This window comes from Sphaeramia orbicularis, chromosome 2 (assembly GCF_902148855.1).
Source record: "Sphaeramia orbicularis chromosome 2, fSphaOr1.1, whole genome shotgun sequence".
Classification (NCBI taxonomy): domain Eukaryota; kingdom Metazoa; phylum Chordata; class Actinopteri; order Kurtiformes; family Apogonidae; genus Sphaeramia; species Sphaeramia orbicularis.
Window position 1 is genome coordinate 220,274 of NC_043958.1, and position 14,491 is coordinate 234,764.

The window sequence follows — 14,491 nt, forward strand, 5'->3', positions numbered from 1 at the left end:
TTTGAGGGGGGGTCAGGTCAGTGGGAGCCATGGCTCTGCCGCTGGGACGCAGTCAGAGCTTCGCTGCCTTCTGCTGTCTGGTCCGACGGAGGTTTAAGAGGAGGAGGAAGAAGCGCTCCGAACGTAAAGGTATTCTACTGTGGACCTGGGGGGGGGGGGGGGCAGTAAAGACCCCCTGGAGGAGGGGGGGGGGGGGTCGCTTTGGCTGGAACCCCTTTAACATCAACTTCTTTGGTTTGTTTTGACTGTTTTTTTTCCTCTTCATTTCAGCTCATTTTGATTGTTTTTAACCTTTAAAGACCCACGTCTACGTTTGGAACAAGTTCCACATCATTTATTTTCACCTTTCTTAAGTCTTTTATCACTGTTTATGATATTATTAATATTATCCTCAGTGTTTTCCACTGTAATTCATGTATTTTCTTCTATTTAATTTAGATATTCATGAAAATTCAGCGTAAATCCAAATGTTTTTATGTCAAAACAGAGAAAACTGGAAGAAAAGTGGCTTTTTTTTTAGTAGAAATCATCTGATATTATCCTCAGTATTTACCATTTTTCACTCTAAATCATGTAGTTTCATTTATTTAATTTACTGATAATAATAGATACGCCTTTCACAAGTGTTTCCCCACAATTTGTTATTTATCCTCTGTATTTTTCACTGTAAATCATCTATTTTCCTCTATTTAACTTAGATATTCATAAAAACTCAGAGTAAATCCAAATGTTTTTATGTCAAAACAGAGAAAACTACAAGAAAAGGGATTTTTTTTTATTCTGTAGAAATGAGGTATTTTCCTATATTTAATTTACTTATTATTTGGATTTTCATAAAATTGTTTTATCTTTTAACCTTTAAAGATCCACAACTATTTTAGTCACAACTTCCACATTAATTTTTCATCTTTCCCAAGTCTTTTATCACCATTTATTACAATATTATCCTCTGTATTTTCCTTTTTTTTTATTTTTTTGTTTAAATCACATATTTTCCTATATTTAATTCACTGATCATGTAGCTGTTCATTAAAGCTCAGAGGAAATTTAAAGTTTATTTTATCAAAAACAGACAAAAGTGAAGAAAAAGTGATAAATTTGGTTAAATCTGTCATTAACTGAACATAAACGCAGTCATTTTATTGCTCATTTTCTCCATGTTATTTACTATTTTGTACATTTTCTTATTGGCTTTTGTTCATTTTGTCGATTTTATTTATTTTACTCGTTTTTGTTCATTTTCTTTCCTGTCATTTTTTTTCTCCCGATTTATGTCAGTTTGTGGCTTATTTTGTCAATGTTTCTTATTACATTGTTGATTTAATGTTAATTTTGGTTCATTTTATTTATTACTTTGGCTGTTTTTGTTCATTTTGTTGCATCTTTTATGTATTTATTTCACTTTACTCAGTAACTGAACATAAAACAACCATGTTGTACAGTTTAACCTTTATGCTGTGGCTCTTCCTGTCGATGCAAACACATTTCAGAACATAAATACTGTCATCATTTAACTGCGTTAAAGTGGATGAATGTGGATGAATATAATGTAGTGCAGGGCATTCACATACATTCAGCCCAGTGTGATCTCAACTGGGCCAGCCCTGTAAAATAAGACAAAAGTAACCTGTAAATATAGTCTATACATCAGATAGACACATATATAAACATATATAACCAGTTCAGCTGCAGTACACCACACACCTTATCTTAATCATCTACAGTAGAATTACTAACTAACTTTGCTTCATTTCAGTTCAGCTAGCTTTTGCTAGTAACGCTCTGTCGTGTGTTTTCTTTTTCCGTATTTGTCTCTGTATTTGCTCTTTGATTGCCATTTAGTATTAACTCCATACCCACCTGATGTGTGTTCGTCCCTTGGCTGTTTATTGTGAAGCGTCTTTGAGTACTTAGAAAAGCGCTATATAAAACAGATGTATTATTATTATTATTATTATTATTATTATTATTATTATTATTGTTTACCATATAAAAGGTTACATACCTCTATAATTGGATTACTTTTCTGCCTAGTTAGTGCTATGTCAAACATAACCACTAGCTACATTTGATTGGTGAAACACAGTCGTGAGTTTTGACTAAAGGTTTGTGCTTTAACAAATGACCAATAATAAAAGTAACGAGCGGAATGTACGCCATTGTAACCGAGTAGAAGTACCGTTTCTTCTTCATAAATATACTCGAGTGAAAGTAAAAAGTATGTCGTATTAAAAGTACTCTTAAAAGTACAATTTATGTAAAAAGTTACTTCAGTAAATGTAACAGAGTAAATGTAACTTGTTACTTCCCACCTCTGCTGAGCACAGACAGGCCTGTTCAGTGTTTATAATACGCGTCTGCTGGAACACGTATGACTGCGTCTGCTTCACCCACTCCGTACACGACGGTAAACACTGCTCATATTATCAGCGGCTGGAAAACTCCAGTGCATTTAATCCTCACATTAATTCCAATTCCAGCTCTGAGCACAGAAAAAGAAAAACAGCAGCAGCCGCTCTGAGATTTATCCATCTTTTATCCCCGCTTGAGAATATTCAATTTAGCATAAGTGTGATTCATGGAAAGTCTGGTAAACAGTATTAATGTTATTTAATGTTAGGTCATTTACTTCATTTTTAGTGTTTATTTTGTTAATTTTCTTCAGCATTTGCCTCTTTTTTGTCCTTTTTAGTGTTTATTTTGTAATTTTTTTCAGCATTTACTTCATTTTTGTCATTTTTAGTGTTTATTTTGTTAATTTTATTCACCATTTGCTTGATTTTTGTTCAGTTTCCCTCATTATTTCCTTCATTTTTGTCCTTTTTGGTGTTGTGTTTTTTTTTTAAATTTTCTTCAGCATTTGCTTCAGTTCTGCTTTTTTTCAGTTTTTATCTTGTTAATTTTCTTCAGCCTTTGCTTCATTTTTGTCCTTTTTAGTGTTTATTTAGTTAGTTTTCTTTATCATTTGCTTGACTTTTGTTCAATTTCCTTCATTGTTTGCCTCATTTTTGTCCTTTTTGGTGTATATTTAGGTAATTTTCTTCAGCATTTGCTTCAGTTTTGCTGTTTTCAGTGTTTATTTTGTTAATTTTCTTCAGCTTTTGCTTCTTTTTTGTCATTTTTAGTGTTTATTTAGTTAATTTTTTTCATCATTTTCTTAATTTTTGTCATTTGTAGTGTTTATTTTGTTCATTTTCTTGAGCTTTTGCTTCTTTTTTGCCATTTTTAGTGTTTATTTTTTTTAATTTTCTTCAGCATTTACCTCAAGTGTGGTAAACAGTATTAATGTTGGAAAAAAAAAACAACAACAACAAAAACAAGCCCATCCATTGTGGGTACTTTGCATGCGGAGGGAGTCAAAGCCCCATCATTTCCGTGTCCCTGCTAAGCGGTGTGTTGTGAGATGAACTGAAGTGTGAGTTTAATCTACTGGGAGCCAAAGTGAATTTCAGACGAAGGTATAAGCGGATGTGTTCTGTGATGCGTGTACGGAACGCCGACGCCGCTAAGGGATGAGTCTGTCGGCCGCAGATCTGTGTCTGAAAAACAGACTCTGCTCTGTGATGTGGAGGAGTTGATACAGCCCCCCCCCTCCTCCCCCCTCCTCCCCTTCCTCCCCCTCCTCCTGAAGCTCTGCTGATAACCTCCACCCTCCCCTGAAACCCTCATCCCCCCCCCCCCCCCCAGCTGTCTGTCAAAATGTCATGTCAGAACTGTTCCAATAGTCTGTATGATGGAGATCAATCTAACTAGAATACAAGTGGGCGGGACTTCCACTGGAGGAGAACTCAACTCATCCAATCACAGTCCATGTATGACTTCTATCAGTGACCAATAGGAACTAGACTGATATCTGGAACCACTGACATGTCGGAAACCAGCAGAATATGGACCAGAGATGGTTTATTTAGTTCATTTTCTTCGATTTCTTTCATAATTTTCTTCATTTTTGTCCTTTTTGGTGTTTTTGTTCATTTTCTTCAGCATTTGCTTCATTTTTTTGTTTTTAGTGTTTATTTTGGTAATTTTCTTCAGCATTTGCTTAATTTTTGTTGTTGTTGGTGTTTATCTTGTTAATTTTCTTCAATTTCTTTCATAATTTTTTTCATTTTTGTCCTTTTTGATGTCTATTTTGTTAATTTTCTTCAGCATTTGCTTCGTTTTTGTTTTTAGTGTTTATTTTGTTATTTTTCTTCAGCTTTACGCCATTTCTGTCACTTTTAGTGTTTATCTTGTTCATTTTCTTCAGCATTTGCTTCATTTTTGTCATTTTTGCTGTTCTGTTAATTTTCCTCAATTTTAAAAGTCCATATATGACTTCCCTCAGTGATCAATAGGAATATTGATATCTGTAATGTCATAAACCATCTAAATATGGACCATTAGAAGGAAAGGCACATTTTTAATATTTCAAAAAATTAGTCAAAAATTGAAGAGTAAATTCTTTTTTTTTTTTTTTTTTCACTTATATTTTATTGTGTCATTTTTGAGGTTTTCCAACACAAATATTTCGAACACAGTGTCAGTCGTCGTCCTGTATATTGTCCATTTTTTTCCATTGATCTTCATGTTACTGGCTGTACTCTTATGATATTAGTAAGTCTCTCCATGTTGTGAATTTCTTCCACTATATCTCTCTAGTTATTTTGGGGGGGGCTCTTTACACCATTTTCATGTGATGGCTTTTTTAGACGCTACCAAGATGATTTGAATCCAATATTTATCCTTACTTGGTCTTTCTTTTCCTGTTAAATGACCCAAATAGAACACAGAACATGTCCTCGGTAGGTCATATTCCAATATTTTTCCAAATTCTTCGCTGATATTATTCCAATACTGGGATAATTTTGTACGCTGCCAAAAAAACATGTGCATGACCCACATCCTGCTCACCACACGACCTCCAACAGGGCTGAGGGAATGGTAGTGAAGGGTTTTGGATCTCATTATGTTTTTCCAATTTCTGGAATTAGATGTGGACACTTGAGTTTCACACATTTCATAACGTGTCATTATTTGAGTTCTTTACTCCATTTGTCTCTAAAATACAGTCGAAGTTTTCCTGTTAGACACCGATCCCTGATACAGTTCAGTTTGAATTTTTCTCCTTTGTTCTTATTGGCTTTACCCACAATGTCAGTCATCTGGTTTATTTCACCTGGGAGGGAGTGGAGGAGGAGATAGATTTTACTGGGGAATCAGTGTTGTAGAAGATGACGGTGTTTCCACGGTAACTATGGCAACTCAGGTCTTTGAGGGATAAGACTTATGTAAAATTAATGCTTTTTTTTAAAGAAAGTAATTATACTCAGATTACCACCAAGTTGTGAAAACACAAAATGAACAAAAGTGAGTAAGAAAATGTTCAAAATGACAAATAACATAATAGAAAATAAGGAATAAAATGAACAAAATGAATTAAAAAATGTCAGTTCACCAGTAAAAGGATCAGTGACAGTGGATGGACACACTGGGTTTATGTTCAGTTAATGATATTTTTTGCTGGAAGTATACTCAGTGCCAATGAAAACACAACACTTGAAGATTCTTATATATTTTTTAAATCAATGAGGATTTTTATTCCATAAACTCTTTGGAATTAATCATAGGCCATTTCTATACAGTAAAAATAAAAAAATCACATCCAAATTTGTTGACAAAAAATAAGGATAAAGAAAGAAACTCCAGGACCCCCAAAACCAACAGTCCCACAGCGGTCCTGGAGGTGCTGCAGCTCAGTGTAGCGTTCCTGCTGTGGCGTGGTCACAGGTGCTGGTCCAGGTCCAGGTCTGTCTGCAGTTGGGCCAGTTTCTTCATGCCTCTATTGCATCCTGACTATGGTGGACACATTGCATCCAAAACGGCGCGCCACCTGCCGAGCACAGATTCCGGCCTCCAGGACCCCATAGCATGGCATCTGTGGTCAGGTGTCAGTCTGGGCATCGCTGAGTTATTGCAAATGATTTTGGGGCTTTTCAGTTTGCCTTTATATACAGAACATGAGCACTCCTGAACTGACCACAGTTCCTTAAGTTGAGCCGTTCATTGCTGAGCGATGAGAAAAACAAGTCTTATGAACGCAGACAAGTTCATTCAAGCGTGACAACAGCTCAACCCGTCTCAGGTTGTTAAGAAACTGTCTGGGATTATCTTCTACAGGTGAAACTGAAACATACTGATGCAGCTCAGGAACAATAAAACACATTCAAGTGTTGGGTTTTCTTTGGCACTGAGTATATCACTTTTTCTCCAGTTTTCTCTGTTTTGATATATAAACCTTTGACTTCACTCTTACTGAGACCCTTATCTACAGAGGTGTATTGCATTGTTTTTTTTCTGCTTTAACATCAATATAAAAACCACTTAAAGGTTTTAATGAGTCCTCAGTTGAAGTTCATCACCGCTCAACGTGTGGAAAGAAAACTGTGAAAGGCACAGATCTGAGTCCTGTTGGACTGCAGTACGCAGCAGCACCCCACACACACACACACACACACACACACACACACACACACACACACACACACTTGCCTGTCCAGGTCTGGATAATCCTGAGGCCATGGGCTGTGAAATTCAACATCAGCCTTGAGCCCATCCTCTGCCCCCCCCCCACACCCACCCCCTTCCATCTGGGAGATAGCTGAGGGTCCGTCCCGGCCTTGACTGGGCTGATCAGAACACTGATATCCATCTGTTATGGCGGCGAGGCCACTGATGCAGAGAGAATGGGGTTGAGGAGGGTCACTGAGTGTGTGAGTGTGTGTGTGTGTGTGTGGGGGGGGGGGGGGCTAGAAATCTGATGGTGACCTTCAGTGACCTTATGAAAATAAAAAAAAAAAAAAGTGAGGGAAATGACACGGCAACACAGTCAGCTTCACACCAGCAAAGTCACAGCAACACCTGAGTCTGAGTCCACCTGACAGCATGTATGTGTGTGTGTGTATATATATATATATATATGTATGTCAGGGTAGAGACTGCGATCTGGTAGGATCGGCGATTCTACCAGTAGAGACTCCGATCGTAGTCTCTACTGGTAGAAACTCCGATCCGAACCCTAACCCTTCTACTGGCAGGATCGGAGTTTCTACCAGTAGAGACTCTGATAGGAGTTTCTACTGGTAGAATCGCCAATCCTACCAGATCGCAGTCTCTACCCTGACATACATACACACACACACACACACACACACACAGACACACACACACACAGACACACACAACAAGTTACAAGTGAAGAAGAGTTTAACCCAAACGTGTGTGTGTGTATGTGTGGACACACCAGGAAACCCAATCATGTTAGAATGTAGTCGTAGATATTGGAGCGTTCTAGATTCAAACCAACACATATTTATGTTCATGTTTATGGAATGACTTCTACTGACATCGACTATAGTAAATAAACTCATCAGCACATTTGTGACTTCATGGACAGACCCTCATTACACACTAGTGTTTCTGTCATCAGTCAGTACTTATGTGTATAGTTTAGCTCACATGTCTGATGGTAAATCCACTCCTGTGGTCGTTCATTTGCCTCCACCGCTGTGTGGAAGTGCACCATCCACTTAACTGCTTCACCTTCAGGAAGGCTGCCCCCCCCCTCGGCCCCCCGGCCCCCTGGTGGAGGGGCCACAACAGCAACACAAATGTCTGAGAGGAGGAGGTGGGGGGGCAGTCTGCATGGAAGTCCTGTTGGATAAGTGAGTCACATTAGTGTGTGGAATTGATACAGCCCCACCCCCACCCAGCCCCCACCACCACTGGGTCCACACAGTAAATTAAAGCCGTCATCTAGATTTCACAGAGTGTGTGTGAAAGTGTTCCAGATGTCTGGAGTGAGTGTGTGTGGACTCTGAGGAGTTTATTTAGTTAGAGACGCACAAATAAACGACAACACACACACACACCTCCACTAGTGTAAAGGTGGAGGTAAACACCAGGATTCCTGTGTTTCTCCTCTGTCTCTGTTTGTGTTGTGCTGCTGGTTCATTAGCTCAGAAATGTGAAGGGTTGTGTAGTTAGTCGTCTTCAGCTCCCCCCATCCGGGAGGGTCCAAACAGCAGAACCACCTCATGTGTACTCTGCAGTAGTCACATCAAACCTTTTTATCAGTTTGTTTTTCCATTTTTTTTCTTTCCTTTTTTTTTTTGTATTTCATCAACTTGAGCCATAAATAACTAGTGGTTCCAGGCACAACAAGCCCCGCCCCTCACACCTACTGGAGCTTATTTGGCATCGAACCCAGCTGATGTCATCATGTGTACGTGTTGCTGATGTCATCATGTGTACGTGTGTGCTGATGTCATCATGTGTACGTATGTGCTGATGTCATCATGTGTACATGTGTGCTGATGTCATCATGTGTACGTATGTGCTGATGTCATCATGTGTACGTGTGTGCTGATGTCATCATGTGTACGTGTGTGCTGATGTCATCATGTGTACGTGTGTGCTGATGTCATCATGTGTACGTATGTGCTGATGTACGTATGTGCTGATGTCATCATGTGTACGTGTGTGCTGATGTCATCATGTGTACGTGTGTGCTGATGTCATCACAGACACATTTCACCCATTAGAAGTCAACAGGAAAAAAAATATATAAAGATTTGAAAAACTCATCAGAAATGTAAACTTTGACCTACTTTTCCCTAAATGTAATCTGTTTTACATCACTGTCAGTATATAAACCCACTCTGGTTTGAATTCAGCCAATAGTTTTACTGATAAAGTGTAAACAAACAAACAAACAAACAAACCAAACCAAAAACAGTACCCTTGCCTCCCCTTTGGGGGGGGCAACAATACCAAATACTCAAAGAATACTGCAGTACTGAATACAAATACTGAATACAAATACTGCAAAGAAAGTAACAGTAGTCTACTCTGTTCCAACCCGACAATTTATATTCAAATTAGGAAACAATTATTGTGAACTTTGCAGCAGCCCCTATCTCTCGCTGCTCCCCTCTCTCTCTCTCTCACTCTCACTTTCTCTCTCTCTCGCTCTTTCACTCTCTCTTGCTTGCTCTCTCTTGCTCTCTCTCTCTCTTGCTCTCTCCCTCTCTCTCTTTCTCTCTCTCTCTCTTTCTCTCTCTCTCACTATCTTTTGCTCTCTCTCTCTTTCCTTTTCTCTCTTTTGTTCTCTCTCACTCTCTTGCTCTCTCTCTTTCTCTCTCTCTCTTTTGCTCTCTCTCTCACTATCCTTTTGCTCTCTCTCTCTCCCTTTTCTCTCTCTTTTGTTCTCTCTCGCTCTCTCTCCTCCTCACTTTCTCTCTCACTCTCTTGCTCTCTCTCTCTTTCTCTCTCCCTCTCTCTCTTTCTCTCTCTCTCTCTCTCTCTTTTGCTCTGTCTCTCTCACTATCTTTTGCTCTCTCTCTTTCCTTTTCTCTCTCTTTTGTTTTCTCTCTCTCACTCTTTTGCTCTCTCTCTCTCTCTGTCTCTCTCTCACTTTTGCTCTCTTACTCTCTCACTCTCTCTCTCTCTCTCTCTCTCTCTCTCTCTCTTTGTAGATCTATAATGCACATGTAGAAATGATAAGTTTATCCATAATATTGTTAAAATTGCACTGATTTTTCTTAAGAAATTTCTTTTTTTTTCCAGGTTATTCATATCTTTTTTGTTTGGATAGTTTATAAAAGTAAGTATATTCATCATTTAATGTTTTTTTTTGCACTAAAACAGATACAAACATGTGCAGTTGTCATTATTTCTAGGTTTTTCTGTTATTATTTTACTGCAGATCAAATCAGGCTGAATGTGGAACTGAACTAAAAGGAGTTTGGGAGCCTGTATTAGAATAAATGGTTAAATAGAGAACCAAAGGAAAATGGGAGCTACCACACAAGTCAATCTGAGTTAAAACAGGTTATGTTTTATTTAATTAAGGGGCGTTAAATGTCATATTCCTACTTCCACCCTAAACATGTTCACAGTTACAGGACAGTTCTGTGGAGCTGCCAGTTCATAAAAGCCTTCTGTTTGTTGCTTTAAAGCCCAAAAGTCACAGATCTTGTTCAATTGTGAACCCATCTGTGGAATATCTGAGTCTGCGATACTTTTGTGCAGGCGAAATGTCACTATTCCAGGTAATTACATTGATATTCAGATCCAGAGCCGCAGTGTAGATTCTATTATTTGATTCAGCTCACATGCATAATGAAAGAGAATATAATGAAATATCAGATTCTAGTTCTCATGCGACAGGGATGATTTTAGTTCAGCTTCCACATTCAGATCCTTTAAAATAAGAACATCAGAACATACAAATAAGGACAACCATGTTTTAATGGAAAAAATAACATTAAACTATGAAAAAAAACAAAAAAAGATGTAAAAAACCTGAATAAAAAATAAATTTCTCCAGAAAAATAAGTGCAATTTTTTTTATATAAACACATGTATGAATTTATTGTTTCATATATATATATATATATATATATATATATATATATATATATATATATATATATATATATATATGTGTGTGTGTGTGTGTTTTTCTCAGTGTTATCCATAATGTCTCCTAGGTGAATTTATTTATTTATGAAATTTTTTATTCACGTCAGTCTCATATACAGGACATCAAGGCAAGTTTATTTGTGTCGCACATTTCAGCAACAAGGTAATTCAAGGTGCTTCACACAGGACACTGAAATACAACGACAGGGAAAAGAAACACATTTAAGACATTATAAAAGAAACATGTAGAAGGTGATCAAAAACAGCAGGTACGAAAACAACCCATAAAACCCAAAATATAAAAACGCACACATATTAAAGTAAGAGTTGCAGTGCAGAGTTTGGAAAGAGAATATTCAGTTTAAAAAGTCCGAAGCCTTTTAGTCAGCAGCAGCAGTGAACAGGTGAGTCTGGAACCTGGACTGAACAGAACTCAGACTCTCAGCAGACCTGATATTTTCTGGTAGTTTGTTCCAGATATCAATAGTAATACTTTTCTCTTATTTTCAAAAGAAAAACAGGGTATCAATAATGCTCACTGAAAGGAAGAAAAAGAGAAAATAAATAAATGAATAAAATAAATCAATAAATAAGTGGTTAATTTTGTTGCTTGTTTTGTTATTTTTTTCTACAACGTTCAGTTTGTGGGTTATTGTTTTTAGTTAATTATACTTTTTTAAAAAAAAATCATTTTGGCTGTTTTTGCTCATTTTTTGTTTATTTTATTCATTTTTAATTCATTTTAATAAGTTTTTTGATATATATATATATATATTTTTTTTTTTTTTTTCTATATCATTTATTATTTAGTAAATTTCTTACTAATTTTTGTTCATTTTGTTGCTTATTTTGTTATTTTTTCTACTACTTTGTTCAGTTTGTGGGTTATTTTTTTGGTGAATTATTATTTTTATTCATTTTTAAAAATCATTTTGGTTGTTTTTTCTCATTTTTGCTTATTTTATTATTTTTAATTCATTTTAGTACATTTTTTTAAATCATTTTTTTCACATCGTTTATTATTTTATAGTTTTCTTATTCATTTTTGTTCATTTTTTTGATCACTTTGGGGTTCTTTGTTCATTTTTTGGTTGATTCCTTTTTTATTCATTTTAGTAATTTTTTTGATATTTAAAAAAAAAAAAAAATTCTATATCATTTACTATTTAGTAAATTTCGTATTCATTTTGTTCATTTCCTTTATTATTTACTGTATATAAACCCAGTGTGTCCATCTGCTGTCACTGATCCAACTCCGTACTTGTTTTTTCAGTTTGTCTTTTTTTTTTCTCCGTGTCCGTCCGTCTTTTGCCCTCGTCTCCGTCTTCTTCACCTCCACTTGACTCCATCTACGTTCCGCCTCTAAACCAGCTGTGCGACAGTTGTTTTTGCGCTGGTTTTTTCCGTCTCTGTCTGTGACGGTAACTGGCCTGGAACACCAGAAAACTCCCCAGAATCCATTTGTCAGTGTCTGCTCAGACTGTTAGCTCTGACTCCTGCAGTCCAGACCCAGGGCCCAGCTGACAAAGGCTGATATATCTGATTCATGTGTGCTTTCATTTCACAGGCTGAAGCTAGAGCTGCCTATATCACACTGATAGATTTTTCATACTTTTAAACCTATTGACGATGAAGAATTTCTGGACTCCTCCCATCACTTCAGACTGATTTCCTCTTCAAGTTTCCATTAATTTCAGCACCACATGAAAATGAGGCTGCAGAGGCAATAAAAGATGCACAGAATATTCATCTCATTTACTGTTTTTTTAATGTGGCTGCGAAAAAATTTATATTTTACAGAGAATCCAATATCATCGACGTATAGGGAAAATACATTTATTCAGTGTGGGGTCGAAGGTCAGAAAATAAAACGACGACACTTCTTTTGTTTTTGTTTTTTTGTGGATGACATGATATGGTACAGAGACGTGTGACATTTAGATGGATGTGGACAAAAGTATGTGGACACGTTGAATCCAGGTGTTTGTTTTCTAACAGGGGTCTGGGATCCAAAACTAAAAGGACTAATGAATATAGTTTTTTTTTTTGTCCATGACTCTGATTTTAAATGTTCTTCCTCTAAATTTCTAAAATATTTTTCATGCTCTGACTGTAAATAATAATTTCTACCACATCAAATCATCTACTTTCATCACATCCGACTGAAGGAGAAAAATCTACCGTTAAACTTTGTTGTTCTACTTGTGAAACATGCTCAAAAATCAGTTTTCCTTCAGTTATCCCAGTGTTGCCCTCACATGTGGATCTAAAGCCTGTTTCAGACCCATTTGTGCTTCGTCCTTGTGTGTTTTTGTGTTTTCCCCTTCGGTCTACGTTTGTCCCGTCGCGTAGCCGTGACGTGGCGCTGCGATGCGTGATCTGAGGCAGAAGCGTGTCAGGAGGAGTGTGGATGCACTAAATACATTTGTATTTATTTATTTTCGTCCTGCCTGTCGGATAAACGGAATCTGTGTGCGACATGGATGGAAGACCACGGCTTCCTTTAATACATGTGACACTTCCTGTTCCTGCTGCCGTTTATCCTCCACTATCTCATTTTCCTTCCCGTGCGTTGATGACACTTTGTATCAGGGCGACTGGTGTGGAGGAAACGGTGCTTTTCAAACACCGTCTGCATCTGATCAAGCCGATGATTTTAGCGTTTGGCGTTGCACTGTAAAAACAATATGTAATTTAACACAATTTTCACTGTTTATCTTTTATTTATTATTATTATTATTTCTTTTGCGCTGTAGTTTATCTTTTTAGTATTTAAATTTTTTTTGGCACTGTAGTTTATCTTTTTATAATTTTAAAAAATATTTTAATTTTTTTTTTGAACTGTAGTTTATCCTTTTATTATCATCATTATTTTATGCACTGTAGTTTATCTTTTTATAATTTTAAAAAATATTTTAATTTTTTTTGAACTGTAGTTTATCCTTTTATTATCATTATTTTTATGCACTGTAGTTTATCTTTTTTTAAATTTTTTTGCATTGTAGTTTATCTTTTTTAATTTTTATTTTTTTTGCGCTGTAGTTTATTTTTTTTCCACTGTAGTTTCTTTTTTAATTTTTTTATTTTTTTTTGTGGTGCAGTTTATTTTTTTAAATGTTTTTTGCACTGCAGTTTATCGTTTGGGGGGGGCTGTAGTTTATTTGTTTTTTATTATTATTATTTTGCAGTGTAGTTGATCTTTTTATATAATTTTTTTGCTGTAGTCTATCTTTTTATTAGTTGTTATTTTTTTGCACTGTAGTTTATCTTATTATTATATATTTTTTGCATTGTAGTTAATCTTTGTGTGTGTGTGTGTATATATATATATATATATACATATATACACATATATATATGTGTGTGTGTATGTGTGTGTGTGTGTGTATATATATATATATATAAATATATATATTTATTTATTTATTATTATTATTATTATTTTGTGTAATTACGGGAGGTTTCACAACAAAAATGTTGAATAAATGTATTTTTGTGAATGTATAACATGTATAAGCACTGATAAACTGTCCAAATACAGTTTTTATCAGTGGATTGGACAACTTAATATCATTGAAAATTATTTATATATATATTTATAGGTAATTTGACTGTTTTAATACATGTAAATATTCTTTATTAAACATTAAAAAGTAAAAAAAAAAAGCAAAATCTCATGTAAAGTTGGGGCAAAAAACTGTATTTTAATTATGGAAAATTACCGTAGTTTTATGAGATGGTTATTTTACAGTATTTTTTCGGCACCCCTGCTGCCGGAATAATACCGTTTTTTTTTTTTTTTTTGTTTTTTTTTGTTTTTTACAGTGTGGAGTCAGAACCTGTATGTGAGGTAAACAGGCATCATGCAAATTCCAACCCTTCAGAAGTTCCGATAACTCCATTTGTTGACATTTGACTTCCTTTTCTTCTTCTATTATCTGGACCAACGCAGCATAAGCCTGTTCTCCTTCCAAACCTCTAACACAATACAGCCGCACAAAACCCGATAACGCCGTCGTTCCAACTG

The 14,491-nt window shown here is 35.9% G+C and overlaps 1 protein-coding gene across 2 annotated transcripts in view; it reads left to right on the forward strand.

Annotated features, from left to right (window-relative positions):
- Window positions 1-14,491, forward strand: part of LOC115436460 (double-stranded RNA-specific editase 1-like) — an 80,750-nt gene that overhangs the window by 47,634 nt on the left and 18,625 nt on the right. The window contains exon 1 of one of the 2 annotated variants that reach the window (XM_030159365.1): window positions 35-129. The exons of the other annotated variant lie outside the window; for it this stretch is intronic. The gene's annotated coding sequence lies outside the window, so the exon portion shown is untranslated. Of the gene's footprint in view, window positions 1-34; window positions 130-14,491 lie in introns of those variants that run through there. 2 annotated transcript variants of the gene reach the window in all.